Source organism: Equus caballus, chromosome 14 (assembly GCF_041296265.1).
Source record: "Equus caballus isolate H_3958 breed thoroughbred chromosome 14, TB-T2T, whole genome shotgun sequence".
Classification (NCBI taxonomy): domain Eukaryota; kingdom Metazoa; phylum Chordata; class Mammalia; order Perissodactyla; family Equidae; genus Equus; species Equus caballus.
In genome coordinates, this window is record NC_091697.1 from 82,242,308 (window position 1) to 82,262,669 (window position 20,362).

The 20,362-nt window shown below is 37.8% G+C and overlaps 1 long non-coding RNA gene across 3 annotated transcripts in view; it reads right to left on the minus strand.

Moving 5' to 3' along the window:
• Nucleotides 1-20,362, minus strand: part of LOC111767863 (uncharacterized) — a 784,370-nt gene that overhangs the window by 560,004 nt on the left and 204,004 nt on the right. Inside the window, exon 1 of one of the 3 annotated variants that reach the window (XR_011425155.1) lies at nt 8,388-8,500. The exons of the other annotated variants lie outside the window; for them this stretch is intronic. This is a non-coding gene — a long non-coding RNA (uncharacterized lncRNA). Of the gene's footprint in view, nt 1-8,387; nt 8,501-20,362 lie in introns of those variants that run through there. 3 annotated transcript variants of the gene reach the window in all.

The following is a 20,362-nucleotide window of genomic DNA, read 5'->3' on the forward strand; positions in this document are numbered from 1 at the left end:
ATTTAAGCCTATGATACCAGCACGTGAGCTCTGTGCCCAATTATCCATCTGGTTCATAAGAATTAGGAAATACAGTTGAATTGCTCCCACCCAACACTACTGTAGGATAGTCACTTCACTGCCCACCCCACATTCTGGGCTTACCACTGTCCCTCATGCTGGAGAATTCTTAAAGCATTTTTGAAGCATGCCGGGACTGGATTCCTGAGTACTATGAAGTCATTTATCTCTGCTATTGGGCAAAGTTTAAGAACTATTATGAGTTTTCAGAGTTGCTTTTTTATATAATAGCCTATATTAGTACAGGACTGCTGTCAGATCACATCCCCACTAGCCATGACCTTCCATCTTTAAATTTGTGCAGACAGCTCTGCTAACCTCCCTCTAATGTCAGATATGATAACTGTGGCACATTGCCATCTCACTTGCTACCATCAACTCTAAGTTTACCATCAATATATAATGTTCTCTAAATTGCACATTTCTAATTGATTTGTTTTATCTTCCACTCCTGAGTACCAGGATTCTATCTGAGTTTATTTGGCACCCACACATATTGCAGGTGTCCAGTCATCTAGTTGGCAGCTATATAGTGACTTCTTCTCCACCCTCAGATTCCTCCCTTCAGCTGTCTATGACCACACTCCAAATCATGTTGCTATTTTTACTGGTTCACCAAACTTACAGCAGCTTCAATAAGAGTTCATGAATTTAGGTGTTTAGATTTTAATTTTAAAGGTAGTATATACTCCTATTGCAAGTACATGCCAAGTCAACATTCCCTACATACTAAAAGAAAGAAAGGAAGACGGGAGGTGGAGGGAAAAAGATAAGGAAGAAGGAAATAAGGAAGTAAGGAAAGAAGCAGGGAGGGAAGGAGGAAGGAAGGAAGGAAAGGAAAATGAAGGAAAAATTCTGCCTTTAACTAGCTGGTTGATCATGGGGAGAAAACTTAACCTGCCTGGGTGTCAATTTTTTTTCAGTTTAACATATAAATCACTGCTTTGTACAATTTTACTTTTGCAGCCATACATTTAATTAAATCTGAGGTCAAATTCCAATATATTAAACAAAGGTTTGGCTGTTCAGTCCTCTGCTCTCTGGCCCCCCTCAGAACATAGTACAATTATCCATGGAATAAAAAAATAATAACTACATTTAATGGGAGCTTACCACATGTCAGGCATTCTGCTATGATGGTTATACACAGTATCCATTTTTGTAACAAAATAGCTCTTAGCATGGACGGGGAACTATACGGAGTGTTGGTGTAGTGGCAAGGGTGCAGTCAGTCTGCTGGGGTTGGAATGCCAAGGCTAAGACTTGCTTAACTATACAATTTGGACAAGTTACTTAATTTGTCTATGCCTCAGTTTCTTCATCTGTAAGATAGAAATAATATTACTTTCCTTATGGACTTGGTGGTGTGGGGTTTAAATAAGATAAAATATCCAAGCACATAACAAGCCCTCAATGCACATCAACCATTCCTATTATCTCAATTTATACAGTAGGAAAGTGGAGCTCAGAGAATTTAAGTAGCAATCCTAAATCACATAGCAATCAAGCTCAAAGGTCTGCAGTGCTGTCACCTGTTTAGGTCATGCTTCTGTCACTGACTAATTGTCCCAAGGAACTCAAGGGTGGGTTTGAAAGCATTTAATTGTTTTTCCAAATTGTTTTTTTTTTCTTTTGTTATGTTAAGGAGATGCAGTCACCAACCACCCTGAACCAAACCAAGCCTCAGCACAACAGCTACACCTATGGTCTCTGCCTTTATTTTTAATGCTAAGATCTCTTCTCCAGGAGGCGCTTAGGCCTTATTACCATAACCTGCAGTATACGTGGAAGCATGTTTTCCAACTGAGCCTGCGCAAGCGAATATTCACCTCTCCCTTTTTGAATATTCATTCCCCATCCGAAATAAATGTCCCTGCTTTCCCTTGTTTGGGGGCGCCTTGACTTTCGAAATGATTCCAAATGGTCTCCTATTTGCTGCAAATATACTTTACTTTATGAGACAACTACTTCTGATGGAGAGTCTCATTTAACTTGCCAGGAGGGAATACACTTTGGTTCAGTAACACTCCTATTCACTATACTAGATGATTTCTCAGATCCTCACCTGGAAATGTCCACAATTCTGTGATATACTCACCCAAAGTCAAGTCATCACACTGTTCATATCTTCTTAATTGGTTCTGACAAACTGATACTTAATAATCTTAGAATACAAAACCTAGGTACTTTGGTAATGTTACTGGTATTTTTAAAAATTATTGTTATGCACATATGAAAATAGAAACCTTTAAGAAGTGAGATTACACTACCGTATTGTTCTTCAATTTGTTTGTTTTATGTGTCTTGGGCACTTTTTCAAGTCAGAGTTTACAGAACTTTTTCTTATTAACAGGTTCATAGTGTTATATCATATGATGCCTCACAATCACTTTCAATAATTCTTAGTTATTAGATTTTTTCCCAAAATTTTGAGGAGTTTTTGTTTTTGTCTTGCTTGTTACTAAAACCATCGAAATAAATATTCATTTACAAAAATCTTTGTGCACTGGCCTGACTATATTTATAAGAATTTGTAACATTGATAAACATTGATAACATTGATATCACTATGTCAAAAGGTATATGCTTTTTATATTATGCTAGATACTGCCAAATTGCCCTTCAAAAAGTTATATCAATTCACAGGCTCATCAACAGTGCAGAGAGTATCTATTTCCTCTCTCTCTCAACATTTTTTAAAATAACAACATAATTTAAGAAAACTCAAACCATAACTGCAAATACATTATGCTGGTTTGTCTCTTATGTATTATTTATTTATACTCTACTATATTTTTTAAAAAGATTTGAGATAGCTTATAACATTAACATACATATAAATGAGACAGTTCAATTTAAAATATAAATATTAATCCACACCAAAAAAAGAAGGGCAACTATATCAGAAAATTTGGAAAGATTTACTCCTGAATGCCTGGCACTAGTATAGGCAACAGAGACATGGTAGAGAGTAAGATAGACAAGTTTCTGGTCTGATATAGCTTTTATTTCAGTAGAATAAATACAAATAAATTAAATATAAATAAACGTGATTTCAGCTAGTGAGAAAGGCTACAAATAAAATAAAACATGCAACAACAGCTAGAGTTACTTTCGAGTAGATCAGTCTTAAACAGAGAGATCATATGATTATGGTTCTATACCAGAGAATGATTCAAATGAAAGCAATCAGTAGGTTTTTAATCACTAATTGGAAGAGAGAAAAACTCTATGCCATGTCCATAGAGAGATGGGCTCCTTGGCAGATCCATGACTTCGGTAATAAGGAAAAACAGGCAGAGGAATACAGGTGGCTTATGGCAAATCAATCATTACACTTAAAAAACAAATGCTCTCACCTCTAGATGATATATTTGTCCTGCCATTTTCCTCAGTTGATGGGAATCACTGATTCCTAATCATTTACCATATGCAGTGGGGAGATAGAGGGAATTAAATCTCACATCCAATGAAGGTCAATAGCCAAAAGAGTAAAAAATATTTCACCTCCATAACTGGCTAATACAAAGAATTCCCCTATCTTTCAATGAAATTGTTTTCAGATTTCTCAGAAGACCTCCAAGTTTTCATTCCAAAGTAAAGATATGAAAGTACGATTTCCTGAAAGTCAGTGATGAGGCGAGACAACTAGGGTATTTATGAGCCTCTTATATTGTCATGCTCAAAACTGTAGAATGTTAAGCAGACTACTGATTCACTAGAGAAATACTCCCAGTCATCTCAGGTTTGTTTACAACAACAGACAAAGGAGAGACATAGCTCATAGATCAGCAGATCATAAAATGGAGACAGCTCACTGCCAAGGGCAAATTTAGAACTCTGAATGAGGAAAAGATACTGTGCCCACACAGCACCCAGACACAGAAATCCAAGTGAGATAATAAGGGTGTCAAAATTATAACTGCCATATATAGTACAAGAAAGCTCATAAAAAGAAACTTAATTCTAGTGTTGTAATTAGAAATTAATGGAAAAATCTCAGCAAAATCTTCAGAGTGAAAACAGAGCCCGGGGGATCCACCTGAAATGATTTACCGAATTAATGATTAATTGTCAAAGGACTTATGCAAGTAACAACAGAGAAGATTTTTTAATTATGTATGTACAATTCTGTGGTGATAAATTTGAAAGCATCAATGAGATGTACTCCTTTCTGGGAAGATAGTTACAAAATCTAGTTCAAGTAGAAGTAGAAAACCTGAAGAAACCAAAAGCCATAGAAAAAAAACAGAATTGTGAAAAAAATTACAAAATGTCTCAAAAAAAAGTTATACCAGCAACTTCTTTCACATTCTCAAGGAACAGTTTATTGGTATATACACCATTAAAGAAGATAGGAGAGTGACTTTGGATGGAAGGATCTTAAGAGAGTTTATTGATAGTCTGATGTAAGTCCCTCAAGAATCAATGTCCTAATCCAAACCCATCTGTGAAGGAACACATTTCCCTAAGACTTCCTTAGCAGCAATATTGCCTTTTTCCTGGTTCCTTCTCAATTCCTTTCTAATCAGAATGCACATTAACAAAAGGGATAGTGTAAGGAGAAGTTTTTGATGTTACATTTCTTCAGAGTCTCTAGCCTTGTTCTTTGATGTTCCAGGATAGGATATATGCCAATAGGATCAAGTCTCTGATTCTAACTTTGAAGAGCCTTATTTACTTAAATGCTACCTGTGGGAGGAATTTGGGAAATAACTTTCTAAAGCAATTAGTTTGGTACAACTCAAAGAACAAAGGAACAACAGGAAAGACATTATGAAAATGTCTGGTTTTCAAAACTATTCTGCCTTGAGAAAAGCACGGTCAGATGCCTAGCAGAGAATGGCACAAGGAGAAGTTTAAAAATATTCTACTGAGAGCTGTCTGGTGGTGTAGTGGTTGAGCTCCTACCTACACTCCATTTCAGTGGCCCAGGGTTCACTGGTTCAGATCCTGGGCACGGACCTGCACACCACTCATCAAGCCATGCTGTGACAGCATCCCACATACAAAATAAAGGAAGATTGGCACAGATGTTAGCTCAGCGACAATCTTCCTCCAGCAAAAAGAGGAAGATTGGCAACAGATGTTAGCTCAGGGCCCATCTTCCTCACCAAAAAAAAAATATAAATATATAAAAAAATACAAGTCAGTCATTTGCCATTATGCTTAGAAGCATAAGAAACAGGCTTAACTCTGTCACTCCTGATGTGGCCAGTTTCACATTTCTATGCCTCCTGTGTGCAAATCTTTTTTCAGAAGAACACTTAAAAAGGCAACAAACAAGCAAAATGGAAGGAAGTAAAAAATGCAAACAGAAGAGTGATTATTTTTGTTCATGCTGTTATTTTGGTTATTATTCTGTTTCATGCTAAGTAAGGAAAGCAAGACAATGGGATGACTCACCAAAAAAAAAAAAAAACATAAAGGGAGAAGTGATGGACTTTCAATTTCCAATGCAATGAATAAAAAATATACTAATGGGGAGGAAAAATAATTTCCCTTCTACCCTTGTAGGTTCTTGGCTGAGACTCCGCTGTAATAAAAGACAGACTAACAGGATAAAAACAAACAGAAGTTTAATAACATGTATACCTCCTGTACACATGGGAGAGACCCAGGAGGACTAAGTAACTCCCTGAAATGGCCCAAGCCACTGCTTTAAATACCATCTCCAGCTAAAGACAAAAGAAGATGTTGGTGGGAGCTTTGGGAGAGATTTACTAATCCTCCTCTTCTGTTTGTAAAGGAAACACCCTTACTAATGGAGATTTTCCTTAATAATGTAAATTTCTCCTACAAAAGGGTAACTTCTACTCAGTTTTCAGAGCTTCTCTTGCATCTGCTGTTTCTTAAAAATTACCAGCTCTTCTAAAAAAAAAAAAAAATTACCAGCTCAAGATAGTCCTTATGCCTAAGAAACAGTTTGGGACAGCAAATTCTACTCCCCTTCAATATTAAGGATAGATGACTAACAGCAAAATAGATCATTTAAGGCTACATATAATTTTTAAGAGATGGGTTTCCTGAATTCCATGCCCACCATCCATGACGCCATCTCTCAGGTCACATAAGTACTACCCCCAAGGTAAGACACACTTCCTTACCATCCTCTTCTCTCCTTTCTTTCATCAATGCACCATTTCCTGCCTCTTATTCCTTCAAGTCCTTGCTCATAACCTGATATCTTATGTAATAAAGTGATTTCCTCCAAAGTGCAATTAGACACAATAGGGCTACCCACCCTACTTCAGAGGATAAAGCATGACTGTGACTTTGCCACCTGTATATCCTGAAAAGTGGTCACCAAAACTACCTTCAATGAATAAACATCCTCTTAAACATATACATATATATGGATAAATGTGTGTGGACGTGTGCATTTTAGTCGTGCACAGAGGCACAACACATAAAATAATTCAGTTTGGGATAATGCACGCCACGATCATAGGTAGCTTTAAATTTCTGTGGTTAAATGAAGTTTCGAAAACTCAGTCCAAGTCTGATCTAAAGGGCTTACTGATCTAGGCCCTTTGAGAAGTAAAACTTTTCTAAAATACAAAGTAGAAAATTGTGATCACTAAGCTGGAGTTACCACTGTGATCTTCCCTGTGTATGGCTTATTCAGAGCCCTACAAAAAAGAACACAAGGTAAGCTGGGGGCCTCTGAAGCTCCAGCCCCATGCTTCTTCAAGGCTACAATCCTGTGAGCTATTCTTGCAATGGTCTTTGATGTAAAATAGTGAAAACACTGGATTATCCTAAGAATACTATTTTAAAAGGAGGAATTTCTGGGATTGCTTTTTTTCTACTGCTGACCCAGAAAGACCCACGAATCCATAGCAAGGAAATTGAGTGTGACAAGACCATCAGAGATTGCTCAGCTACAATGAAGGACCTGGAGCCACCATGTTCCACAGCAGGGATAAATCACAGTCCATGTTTCCATAAGGCAGGGATCCATTAGGAAAGGAGAGCTGAACACGGGAAAAATTCTACAGCCAATTCACTATTGTAGCACTCCTGTGTTGCTTTTCCACTAATGAACAAGAAAAGAATTCTATTCCACCACCAATTATTAATAAGTATCCATGAAAGACATAATTGTCCATCAACACCATTTTTGAAATATAGATGCTCTGATCAAAGGTCTGGCCTACATTAGCTCATTTAACTTACACATGTGTTCTCTTCTGGTGCTATAGGTAATGAATATCAGTTACCACCCTTGTAAGTTTTCCAGTTCAATCTCAGTTACAGTCACTGCCTTGGGTTATCCATTCTAATGTACTTTGCATTCAGTAGACAATAATCCCAGTCACCCGGTCCCCAGTCACCCACGATATGCTGGTTTTATTACTCCAACAATCATCTCCTGGACTTTTCTCTAATAGTCACTGCAAGCAAAGTAAGAACTGAGTACTGCTTTCTGTCCACCCTTGGGATGTGACCGCAGAATGCTCCTCCACATCTCTGGGAGGCAACCAAGCTGCTTGAACTGACTTTTCAAGTCAGCCCTTAGCCCCATGTGGTCTATTTTGATTCTATCAGCTTATGCCAAGGACAGAGGATACATGCCCTTGAGTGAACACCTAATGCCAATTTGAGTCCATTTTCCTCCGCTGTTTTAGCCAAGCATGGCTCTTGCCTCTAAACACTCATTGCCTTTCCTTCTGCCACCACAGCTTGTTGCTGTCCTAGAGTTTTATCTCCCCCACTGACTAAAGTACAGGATTGATTCCTGCACTGGGAGGAAAGAATTTAATTGGTGAATAACAGTCACTTTTGTTCCCTTGCATTCAGTGAATTTATAAGCTACCAGTATTTCAAAAAATAGGGCCTTCAGGCAGGAGTAGCATTTGAATCTGAGCATCAGCCATTTATCTACCTCAAGCACTCAGTGCCCAGTGAAGCTCAGTTGTTACTTAGAAAGCCTTAATAGGCATCATGGGACCCTAACACATCCTCTCTCACACACATAAGCAGTCTGGCAATGTTCCAAAGAACAAAGACCCAATACAGCAGCTCTCCACCTTCCTTTCAAGCTCTGTTCCTGCTCACTTAATTTTTGTGTGTCTCAAATTAAGCTATTTAAGGCATTTTCCTCACTAAAATGAAAATTAAAACTAATATTATAGAAACAGAAATACCTATCAGTCTTTCTCAGAAATACAATTGAATTAAATGCCAGTACTTTTAAAAGAATAACTGTATTGTGGCCTATTGTGTCCCAAGATTCAAACAGCAAGCCCAGCCCCACACTAAGGTGAACAGAGGGAGCCCCCAAAGGACTTGCCTTCCTGCATGAATATCCACAAGCTACTTACCAGGTCATTCTACGTGTCTGTCTCAGCCACAAGGCCACTTCAGTTCTGTGCTAGAGAACTAAACAATGTCCAACTGCCCTGCACACTGGTACTGAATGGAGTGAGCTGTGAATACTAACATATGCAAACAAATACAGTGTCATAGGACATGGATCCAGTGAATGATGTAACCAAAGAATTTATTTTGTTCATGGGGTAGAGGGAGGAGAAAAGCCACACTGACAATCTAATAGGAGAGAAAGTGAGGAGTACAGCAATGAGATAAACTGAATGGAAATCTGTGAACCCACAAGTGCAAATCAGGGAGGAATTAATATCTTCAGAGACCTAAAGGTCTCATTTCTAGCCCTTACTTCTCCCCTCACCCCTATCCATGCATAACTCACAAGTAATACTAAATTACGAACTTGGTATAGAGAATTATCCAGAGGTGGATTTTTCCCCCATATTGACTACCTGTATTATGTTTTAAAATTTCAATTAATAATTTTTCTCCAAAATATTCTTCTGCTGGTGTACTAAGCACATGCTAAAAATGCTAAGAGGCTAATTGCTTTTTCCACATCAACAGGAACATAATTCAGAGTACATAGGACAAAAAAGAAGTCACACAGAAGTGGTAATGTTTCTTTTGGTTCACCCATGTTTTCTCTTTTTGAGATGTTATTAAGGATGAAGAAGTAAGCTAAATTTTTTTGGAGGACACTAGGGTCATTCTTAAAAGACAAGTAAGAGACTTTTGCAAATAACTAATAATTGATCAACTACAACTTGTGACTCTGCTGTAAGAGTCAAGCAACATGTTACAGAAAAACAGGAAATAGATTCTTCCCTCATTTCGGGAAGGAAGAAAGGTATTAGGGAAAGCTTGGGAAACAAGGGTGCATTTGAACTAGGTCTTCGGTGATGAGAGGGATTTTGATAGCTGAGTGGTGAGAGTGGGAGGACTGGGCCAGTGTTAAATGCAAACAGGGTTACTGAAGGCAGAAAATAGAGACAGCAGGAAGCTTCTAGGTTATACATGTTTGCTATGAATGATATTAAGGTGACAATTAAATTCCTTTTTCCTGATTTTTTTTGCTTATAATATAAACTTCTGATCTGTAATTTATTCTTCTGAAAGGACCTGTTCACTATACACTAGTCAGTGGGGTAAATGATATGGATGATATTTTTCTAATGGAGATGAGAAAACTAAACCAAAGGAAAATCATAATAGCATTAAACAACTTCAAATATCCTGACACAAGCTCAAGTCTTTTTCTACTTAAAGTGGAAATTCTCCTTAAAATTTGGCCAGACTCACAGATAATTTTATCTCTTGTTAAATGGAAACCACAACAAGAACGATCATTCTAAATGTTAGGACTTAATTCTGACAGACAGAACTAATATAATAGTAAGGAAAGAACAGACTTTTTATGAAGATGTGGTTTTGGGTCTACCAATTAGAAAAAATGTAATTCTTGGCAAACTTCATGAATCTCACTTTTACCATATGTATAATGAAATAAAAATGATCTATGTGGGGTAGAAAAAATAATTTTCCCTCTACCCATTCTAGGTTCTTGGCTGAGAACCCCCTGTAATAAAAGATAGATTAATGGGAGAAAAACAAACAGAAGTTTAATAACATGTATCCCTCCTGTATACATGGAAGATACCCAGGAAAACTGAGTAACTCCTTGTAATGACCAAAGCCACCACCTTAAATACTATCTCCATTTGAAGACAAAAGAAGATGTTGGGCTGGAGGGAGGCCAGTTATGGGAGGTTAACAAGGGTAAGGTTGTTATGCAGGTTTAAGTCATTGTCTCCTACATTGATAAGAGTTTCTAGAGATTGAGTCATCTTTTACTTCCTGAGAAGAGGGAGACACCCTTCCATATGGAGATTTCCCTCATAAATGTAAATTTCTCTTCAAAAGGGTAACTTCCTTACCCAGTTTTCAGAGCTTTTTCTACATCTGCTATTTCTTTTCTTTTCTTTTTTTTTTCTAAGATTGTCACCTGGGCTAACAACTGTTGCCAATCTTTTTGTTTGTTTGTTTGTTTTTCTTTTTTTCTGCTTTATCTCCCCAACCCCCCCCCCCCCCCCCCCCCGTACACAGTTGTATATCTTAGTCGCAGGTCCTTCTAGTTGTGGGATGTGGGACGCTGCCTCAACGGGGCCTGACGAGCAGTGCCATGTCCGTGCCCAGGATCCGAACCCTGGGCCACCACAGCGGAGCGCTCGAACTTAACCACTCAACCACAGAGCCGGTCCCTGCTATTTCTTAAAAATAATCAGCCTAACATAATCCTTATACCAAAGAGGCATATGTGGGGGTAGTATATTTTGCTCCCCTTCATCGACTTTTCACATATATATGGCAGTGTCAATGCAAATAACCAATAACCATTCCATAGATAAGCAATAAGGTGAATTTTACTTGAGCCTGGCTGAGGACTAAAATCCAGGAAGGCAGTCTCCACAAAGAAAGAAGGCATTCTGGAGAAGCATGGTTTTCAGTACAGTTTTATACCTTTTTAGAACAAAGAACATGCATCAAACATGCCAAGGATACATATTCATCAAAGTTTCAAAGAGATATTCAGTCACAGATTAGCAGATTGACATGACTCTGATGTTCAGGAAAGGAAACTTATCCTCAGGAGTACTGATACTGAGGTTAGTGATACTGAGCTTACTGATACAGGTTGGATCGGAAAGGAAGTATGCATCCTTATCTTCAAAGAGTTCATTCTTTTACTTTGAGATAATGTTTAATGAATTCTTTACTTTAACAGTTAAAGCAGATGTACAATATATCTTTAATAGTCCATAAGTCAGGCTTCTTTAGTTCAAGCCAAATCAGGTTTAAACCAGAATAGCTACCTTATATTCCTCAATATGTGAAAAATTTCTTGTCAGCAGCATTTCTGGTCCAGAGTAGATATTCAATATATTGTTGGCATTATTACTATTGAATATAGGAAGTTACTAAGACACTTAGTTCATAAAAAATAACTGAGGGTTTGGTATAGCCTAGACTTCAGAAAAACATTTCAAAACATTCGAAGAAAAAATACATATATCTTCATAGCCACAGATTCTAAAAGGAAATAAACATTATGAGAAATAGAAGATTGCGTGACCACAGGCCCATTTAGAGTCAATCCGAACAGACCCCATCTCTTACGAACAAAGTGATTAAGGATTGTCTTTCAGAAAACCAGCAAAGTCATTTAACCAGGGCATGCGCAAAAAAAGAAATCATGACCTGAAATGGCCTCAGAACTAAAGATCATCCCCGCTGCGGGACCCAAGGACTGGGACATGACCGGAACATGAAAGTCCAACTCTTATCAGAAGGAAGGGGTCCCTCATTCAGGAAGATCCAGTGTTAAAATTCCTTCCTCACCTCATACAAAAATGCTTAGAACCCTATCATAAATGTTTAGCACCTCATCATAAATGTTTAGAAGCCTGTCATAATTGTTTAAAATCTTACCATAAATGCCCGAAACCCATCAATCAAAATCTGTCCCACCAGTGTTTCCACATGCCAGCCTATTCTCCCTAAATTCTTAAATTTTGTCCCAAATCCTGAATTGGGGGTACAGATCCGAGGGCACAGGCCCCCCATCTCCCTGCAGATCAATCTTGCAGAATAAAAGCTGATTTCTCCCCACAAAGAATGATGCCATAGTTAATTGGGTTTTTTTATGCATATTGGGCAGAGAACTCCAATTTTGTGCAGTAAAAACTGCAAAAAATTAAATTCTAACCCTACAATCTTAACTCAGTTTGGTCCATTTGCCCATGCTATTTCCTTTGGCTGAAATTTCCTTTTTCACATATTCAAATTATATTATTTAACAAATCAGAAAGGAATTGTTTCTGTATGTCTAATCTAATTTTTGCTCTTGCCTCACACGTGGCCATGTTCCCTTTATTCATTCTCAAATTGTCCCTCTTTCCTCTTTATTTTTTTTTCTATTTTATTACTAGAAACACCAATGGTTAGCTGAATCATTGGAGAAAGCACAGAATACTGGCAATTAATATTGCACCCTATGCCTGACAGACATCTCTTTACAGGTGTGACTGGGCCACAGAAAGATGGGTGAGGGTAAGGAGAGTGAATCATAAATGAGGTATTTGAGTTTCTTCACTCCAACTAATGCCAACACTAAGACCTGCAATTCATGAAGCTATATCATCAGCATTCTTATCTCCCCAAGGACAAAGACTAAAATATCCATTATTGAAGCAAGAAGTTCATTTCCATTTTGCACTTTAGCTCTCTTAATGTATATAAAAAAGAAATACATAAAGAATTATGCAGGTAGGTACTCTGCTTTTCTGAATGGCACCTATTACATGAATTATCTCAGGGCAAAAGTATAAGTTAAATCAAAATGCAGCAAAACAACTGTCATGATTAATTAAATGGCACGTAAAGTATAGATTTAAGGTGTCATATATCAGTAAAGTCTACTAAAAAAAAGTTTATCGTCATGCCCTAAAGGTTAGATCATGACATAGTCTAGAAGCATGACTCTTCTGGAAGCATAAAGTTGAACAACAAAGTATATATTCTCTGCTTTAAGCTCTGTAGAGTATAAATTTAGAGTGGTTTAGCAGAAATACATCAACTGATTGCAATATTCATAATGATGCAAAAGAATCATTTTCTAAAAGAGAGCAGATTATCATGAAAATACTGATTTTATTCTTTCTTAAAATTAAAGTGTATGTGCATATGTGTGTGTTTTTAAGGGGCATTACTGTGAAAGAGAAACTGAATATACAGAGGGGAATAAAGAAAATAACAGCAAGAAAATGTTAAAGTTGATAAAATAGATCTGCATTTGAAAAGAGAAAAAGAGAAAGGAAAAAGGCTCTGTTCTTCTTAGAAAATCATTGACCCCCTTACCCTCTCCACATATGCTCTGATTAGCTCAATAGCAGTCTTTATCACATCCAAAGCCTTCAGCCTTGAAAAAACACTCATCTCTATGCAAGGCAATTAGGAAAAAAGTGTGCCCCGTACAAAGTAGGTTCTCAATAATGATGCTTTGGCCATCCAGAACAACACGGAAAGGAGATAGGCATTAACGAGTCAGGTCTGCTGAAAGTAGCACACATTTTAGAAATAAAAGGCTTTGCTAGTATTGGAGCTTAGGGTTGGCTACCCCACAATATCCCACAATGGCATATTAATTATTTGAATTAAAGTTACTTGAGAAGCAGTCAAGGTAAAAGAAGGCATTTCGATCCTCCTCTTTCTGTTCCCCCTGAAAGCAGGAAATAAGTCTCCCACATGAAATGTACCTTCCCTACACCAGGAGATAGACATTCTTATCACCAGAGTAAGGAATTCAGGGCTGAGAAGCTGTGTAAACAAATCCTGTTACTTTCACTAATTTACTACCTCAAGCCTAAAATCCGCTTCAATTCCTCTCTTACTACGTACCCCAAAATCTAAGTTTCTTTGTCCCGTCTGTCTTCACAAATTTACTGTTTCTTTGTATAAAACGATATAAAAGCAGCCTACTTTGCCCTTCTCGGGCAGCATCATTTTTATGATCTCTGATACATACGTATTAAATTGGGTTTTTCTCATGTTATTCTGATCTCGCGTCAATTTTATTATTAGTCCACCCACAAGAACACAAGAAGGGTAGAACAGGGAATTTCCCCCTCCTCAATACTAGAAAGGGCATAATGCCATTTTTGAAGGTCAAGAAGTCTTTCGAGTTCACTTCATTTCTGGATATTGTGTGCTGAAATTAGAATAGTCCTCCTAAGGCTGGTTAGCATCTGCTGAACCAGGTCAGCATAAAGAAACGAGCTTTAACATGATTGAGATTCTAATTATTTCTACATGGTCATTACTTCTGGGGAAATTACTTTAGGAGCATATACTTGTTTAAATACATCCATTTAATTTTGTTTTTTGGTCTCAAGCACATGAGCAACGCTGGAACAACTTACCAAGAAGAACTAAAAAGTTCCAAATTCCTCCAAAAAAGTAGCAAAACTAGAATAGCAGTATCTGAAATAGACTCCCAAACCAAGACTTAGTACTATAGTTTATGTTAAATTTTATAATCCTAAACCATAGTTTAAGTTGAAATTTTAAGACATGCAATACAGTATTTTCCCAAAATGACCATGGCAAGATTTCTAGTCCCACAAGCTCTTTCAGATCCTTGCCACTCTCCCACTAAGACGTGTGGGCTATTTCCCCTCCCCTTGAAACTGAGTAGGATTCTGTGATTACCTTGACAAACAGAATACAAGAAGAGACTCTGTGTGACTTCTGAGACGAGTCAAAAAACGCAATTCCGCTTTTGCTGGCTTTTCCTCTCTTTTTCTAGGCATGAGCCTTGGGAGCCCTCTGCCAATTTGTAAGAACTCCAGCTACCCTGAAGCCACCAAGCTGGCAAGATCACACAGAGAGACTAGAGACAGAAAGATGCCCAGAGAAACCTTCGAATAATTCTAGCCGCCAGCCTTCAAGTCTTCCAGCTGAGGCCCTAGACTTTATGGAGCAGAGACAAGTCAGCCCACTATGCCCTGAAAAAATCCCTCACCCACGGAATCTGGGGACATAATAAATGAAGTTTTGTGCTACTAAGTTTTGAGGTGTTTTATTATACGAGTATAGTAACTGGAACATCCATATACAAGAAATATAGAGATAACTTGTAGAAAATGTTCCATTTAGTGAATCTGACTGCTCCCTTCATTTTGACTGTCCTTTAGGAATGCTGTAACACTTCAGTATCAGTATTAGATTCCTTAATGAAATAAGAGAATCTATTCTAAGAGATCTATTGTATAACATGGTGACTATAGTTGATAACACTACTGTATAATTGACATTTGCTAAGAGAATGGAATTTAAATGTTCTCTCACCCACAAAAAGAGTAAATATGTGAGGTGACGGATGGGTTAATTAACTCAGTGGGGGGAATCCTTTCGCAATGCATATGTATATCAAATCGTCACACTATACACATTAGATATCTCACAATTTTATCAGTTATACCTCAATAAGGTTGAAAAATGTTTTAAAAAAGAAAAACAATAGGCTCTTTCATAGTTATTCAGCAAGTATGTATAGAGCAACTAGAATGTGCAATGAGATGTTCTAGGCATTTTGGGGTATGAAGAACCCCTTCAGGAATATATAGCACAGGCAATAAGGCCTACCCACAATAAGGCAGAAAGTGATGAAACAAAGAAAAACAGATATTGTTTTTCAGATACATGAGGGATTGCTTCTCTAGGTAGGAGAATGGAGTCATGAAGGACTTCATGAATGGACAACAATTTGAATATCTGAGGAAGAAAATTCTATGTAGAGGAATTAACATATATATATAAAAGCTCAGAATTTGGGAAACATCGTTGGAATCAAAAGTACACGAAAGAGAGAGGAGGGAAACAGGATTGGAAAGGTAAGTAGGAGCTATATTAAGGTGGGAGATTGGAGTCCTTGAGTGACAGGAAAAGTCTGAATTGATTATTTAAGCAATGGAGGACGATTGAAGATTTTAGAGCAAAGTAATGACATGATATGGGCTGTACTTCAGGAATAATGATGCCTTTTACTTCTATGGCACTTTATCATTAAAAAGCACCTCAGTGGGGGCTGGCCTGGTGGCTGAGTGGTTGGGTTCCCGTGCTCCGCTGCAGGCGGCCCAGTGTTTGGTTGGTTCGAATCCTGGACGCGGACATGGCACTGCTCATCGAGCCACGCTGAGGCAGCGTCCCACATACCACAACTAGAAGAACCCACAATGAAGAATATACAACTATGTACCAGAGGGGCTTTGGGGAGAAAAAGGAAAAAATAAAAAATCTTTAAAAAAAAAAAAAAAAGCACCTCAGTGGAGGCCTGCCCCGTGGCATAGCAGTTAAGTTCATGCGCTCAGGTTCAGCAGCCTGGGGTTTGCTGGTTCTGATCCTGGTCGCGGACCTATGCACCACTTATCAAGCCATGCTGTGGCAGACATCCCACATATAAAGTAGAGGAAGATGAGCACGGAAGTTAGCTCAGGGCTAATCTCCCTGAAAAAAAATAAAGCACCTCAATGAATCTTATCTCATGTTCCTATCACAAAACTCTGTGAGGCATGTAGAGAAGAGATTATCATCAAAATAATTCACCCCAAATCACAACGTTATTCAGTGGCATAAACCAGACTCAGAGCCAAGCCTTTACGAAAGTGCAGCAGGCTTTCAACTAAAATGTATGGTTAGCTAGTTGATGGTGTGTGAGAAGGAAGGTGAAAAGACAAGTCAGGGAGGTTCTGAATTAATCCCAGGGGAAGATGATGAGAGTGGGAACAAGATGAGACATGCCTTATTGATACAGGAAGCAAAACATCCAGGTGGAAGATGTTAAACCACGTTTCTCACTGAAAAGCAGACATTGTAAAACCTCTAAATTTTATTCCATATGTATTGCTCTCAGTAAATCATCCTATAATTTTCTAGTTTATAAAAGGAGAATTTATGGACCTCTTAGTAACTAAATTATCAGTACAGAAAATTAAATGGAAAATATATACATTCCTCCTGAAACAAGATAAAATTTTAACGTTTTCTTATTTTATTAAGTTTAACACTCAGTAATGAAAAATGTCATGCTCTACCACTTATAGTGGAATGACATCAAAGCCTAGTCTTATGAAGAGGTTTTAAAACACTTGAAATATTCTAACAAAGGAGTAAAATTCTCCTTTGTATTCACTTCAATCTCCATAAGAAAAATGACTACCAAATAAAAAGATAAAGTGCTTCTGTCTTTTTCTCTCTCCTAAATCTTAAAACAATTTATAAAAGTTCCAACAACACTTTGGACTTCTATATACAGATGTAATTAAAAAGCCTAGAAGTGCATGCTAAGCTAAGCCTCAAGAATTGGAAATCACTAAAAATCAATAAGAAATTAACATGGTAAACTACAGTTGGTCTTGAAGATCTTTGCAAATTCACAAAATGCTTCCAGATCATGGCAGTTTGCCCCCAGTGCTCCAAGGAAACAAGATAGTTTTGTCATATTTCTGTTTCCTCATGAATGGTAATGGTAATTATTCTCCTTTCCTCCCTAGTATCTTGTCCTGTGCCTTATTACAAAGGGGAAAAACAATAAGTTATAAACATGAAATCACACCAACAAGAAGCAAAGCCAAATGGATGTACCTTAGCACCAAGAACCCCCAGGGCAGAATAAAAGCCCAGAATTTCTACACAAAGACTCGTGGGCAAAGTTTCAAGAGCTATTTGAACAGAAAATGAACTAAAACAATTAAAATGTTGATGCATTTTAACTGACATCGAATCGCCCTCTCTCCTTAACGACCCTGCCAAAGCTACCCTCGGAAGCAAATGTCAGGAGGAATATTTCATAGTTAAATCGACAATCAAACAAGAACAGCTGCATGGGTCTGGCACATTGGAGATTCTGAGAGCATTTACCAAACAGACAACCTAGGAGCCGGATTTGTTAAGTAAGGACATGAGAAGATATCCTACCAAAGTCCAGGAAGAAAGAGAAAAGAAGATTTACTCCCAGAAATAAATGTGCTCACGCTGGTATTCATGTGAGCTTCATCCTGTGACACTCAGAGCTCTCAATGCATTCATCTTCAATCTTTCCCAGATGCAACTTCATAAGTAGGAAATACCTAACACTGGATATGCTGAGTGGGCCCTTCTGCCTGTAATAAGACCACCAACCGTACTGAAGGAAGTGCTGCAAATAATGAGGGAGAGAAGTGCCATCAGCTTTTCTTCCCATATTGTAATAGTATCATAGTCACTTCATCACTCAGATATCATTTAAAAAATCCCTCATTGAACACTGCTGAAAATACTCTTCCGCCTACAGAAAAGCATGCTGATTGGAACTCAATTGGCTTAATCTCTTTACTGTTTTGATCTTAAGGGTCTTTATTCATCTCAGCCATTTCCATTAGGAAAGATATTCTTATATGATCTCCATTCATCAACTAATTTGCTTGACTTCAAAGTCACTAAATCTCTGTACAAGTTTTTCTATTCTGAAGATGATAAAAGGATTGTAAAATCTATAATGCAAACTGATGAAAAAATTTTTTAAAAACCTTCAGTTTTAAGATCGTGCATCATGTACATTTTGTTTTTTTATTCCCATTAGCTTTCAACACATTCATCACATTCTTTCCCAAGTACATATCAAGTATTGACCAAAGCTCCATGTGCTCAGAGTTTAGAAAGAATTGCAACTTTCCTCCTGAATCTCCTGTGCAGGATGTTGGTTATTTTCATTTACATTTTGACCTTGATATGCTGTCTTTGACACACTAACAATAAACGTGATCTCTTCAAAGAGTCACAAATTTGCAGATCAACATACCAACAACTTTAAATAACAAGGTATAAATGTGCAGTTGAAAAAATATCCATAATGATGCTACCAGTGACAAGGGGTTGTTGCATGTGCATTCCCATGAAATGACCACTTGCAGTATTTGTATCCCATGGGGCTCTCCCATGTTGGCAGGACACAGAAATCTGTCAATGTTGGTACTGTATCATATACTACAGTGTTTCACTAGAGGGTTTCCATACAAATGTATGTTACAGCTTCAGCCCCAGCTCTTCCCAACCATATCATTTTCCTCTCTCCCCTCACCTGTTTCTGGAGATAGAGAGCTGATGGTGGCTAGCTTCAGGCATGGTTCCTGAATTTGAATATCAAACATTAGGGAGAAGAAATCTCTAATGTTTGATGTGATGTGATGTACGTAAGTCAGATCTCATGACTTCTCTGCTGGAAACACTCGACTGAACTCCCATAGTTTGTAGAATAAAATCCCAGCTCCTTCCAGTGACTCAGAAGCCCTGAAAGGTCTGATCTCCATGCCCCTCTTTGACCTCCCCGTTGTCTATACTCCTACCTTCTCATTATGTTTCAGCCACACCAGCCTTCCCCCTCACCTCCAGCAGCCAGCAGTACATAGTACATTAAGGACATAGACTGCCATAGCGTAAATTGCAGCCCTGGCTCTGCCACTTCCCCACTATGTGATGTTGGCCAACTTACTTAACTTCTCTGTGCAATAAGGGAGAGTTCCTCCATTTATAACTTTGGAATAAAGATAGTAGCTACCTCAAGAGGATACTGTGAGTATTAATATGAGTTCATATTTATAAAGGACTTGGAAGTGTCTGACACTTCCAATACTGTTTTGCTGATTATTTCCCCTTTCTAGGCTTGAATAATTTCTGTTCCCTCTGTTAGGTATGTTATTATGCCAGTTGTCAGCTCAAGTGTTCACTCTCAGAGCAGTCTTCCACAAACATCTCAACCAAAGATGTGAACACTACCCACCCTGACAGGTTACGCTTTCTCTCAATGCCCTCATTGCTGCCTGTCATTATCTCATTCTCCTATTTCTTTCTTTTCATTCTGTCTTTGCTCATTAAGATGCAAGCTCCATGAGGGCAGAGAGCTTGCTGCTTTTTGAATCTCTAGCTCTTGACATAGAACTTGAACACATATTGGACATTTGTCTAAATACGTGTTTAATTAATTAGCTAATTGGATCAGGAGATCTGGATTCCAATCCCATTATTTGGAAAGTCACTTAATTTCTCAGAGTTTCAATTACCTCATTTATAATTGAAGATAATTACAGCCTCTCTACCTCTGTCTCAGCGAGATACGCAAATTGGATAATGAAAGTACTACAGAAATCGTAATTAGTACCCAAATATTAGTTATTTTAAAGAAATAAGCTAACACAATAGGATAAGTACTAAACTAAGAGTCAAAAACTTAATGCAATTTCCTTCAAGTCCTTATTGTGAGACCTTAGGTAAACATGTACATCCCTGAGCATCCAATTCTTCATTGCAAATGATGGTGATACCATTTTATGAGGATTACATGACTCGTCTAGCCAATTGTAAAAGTCATGTGTGAATA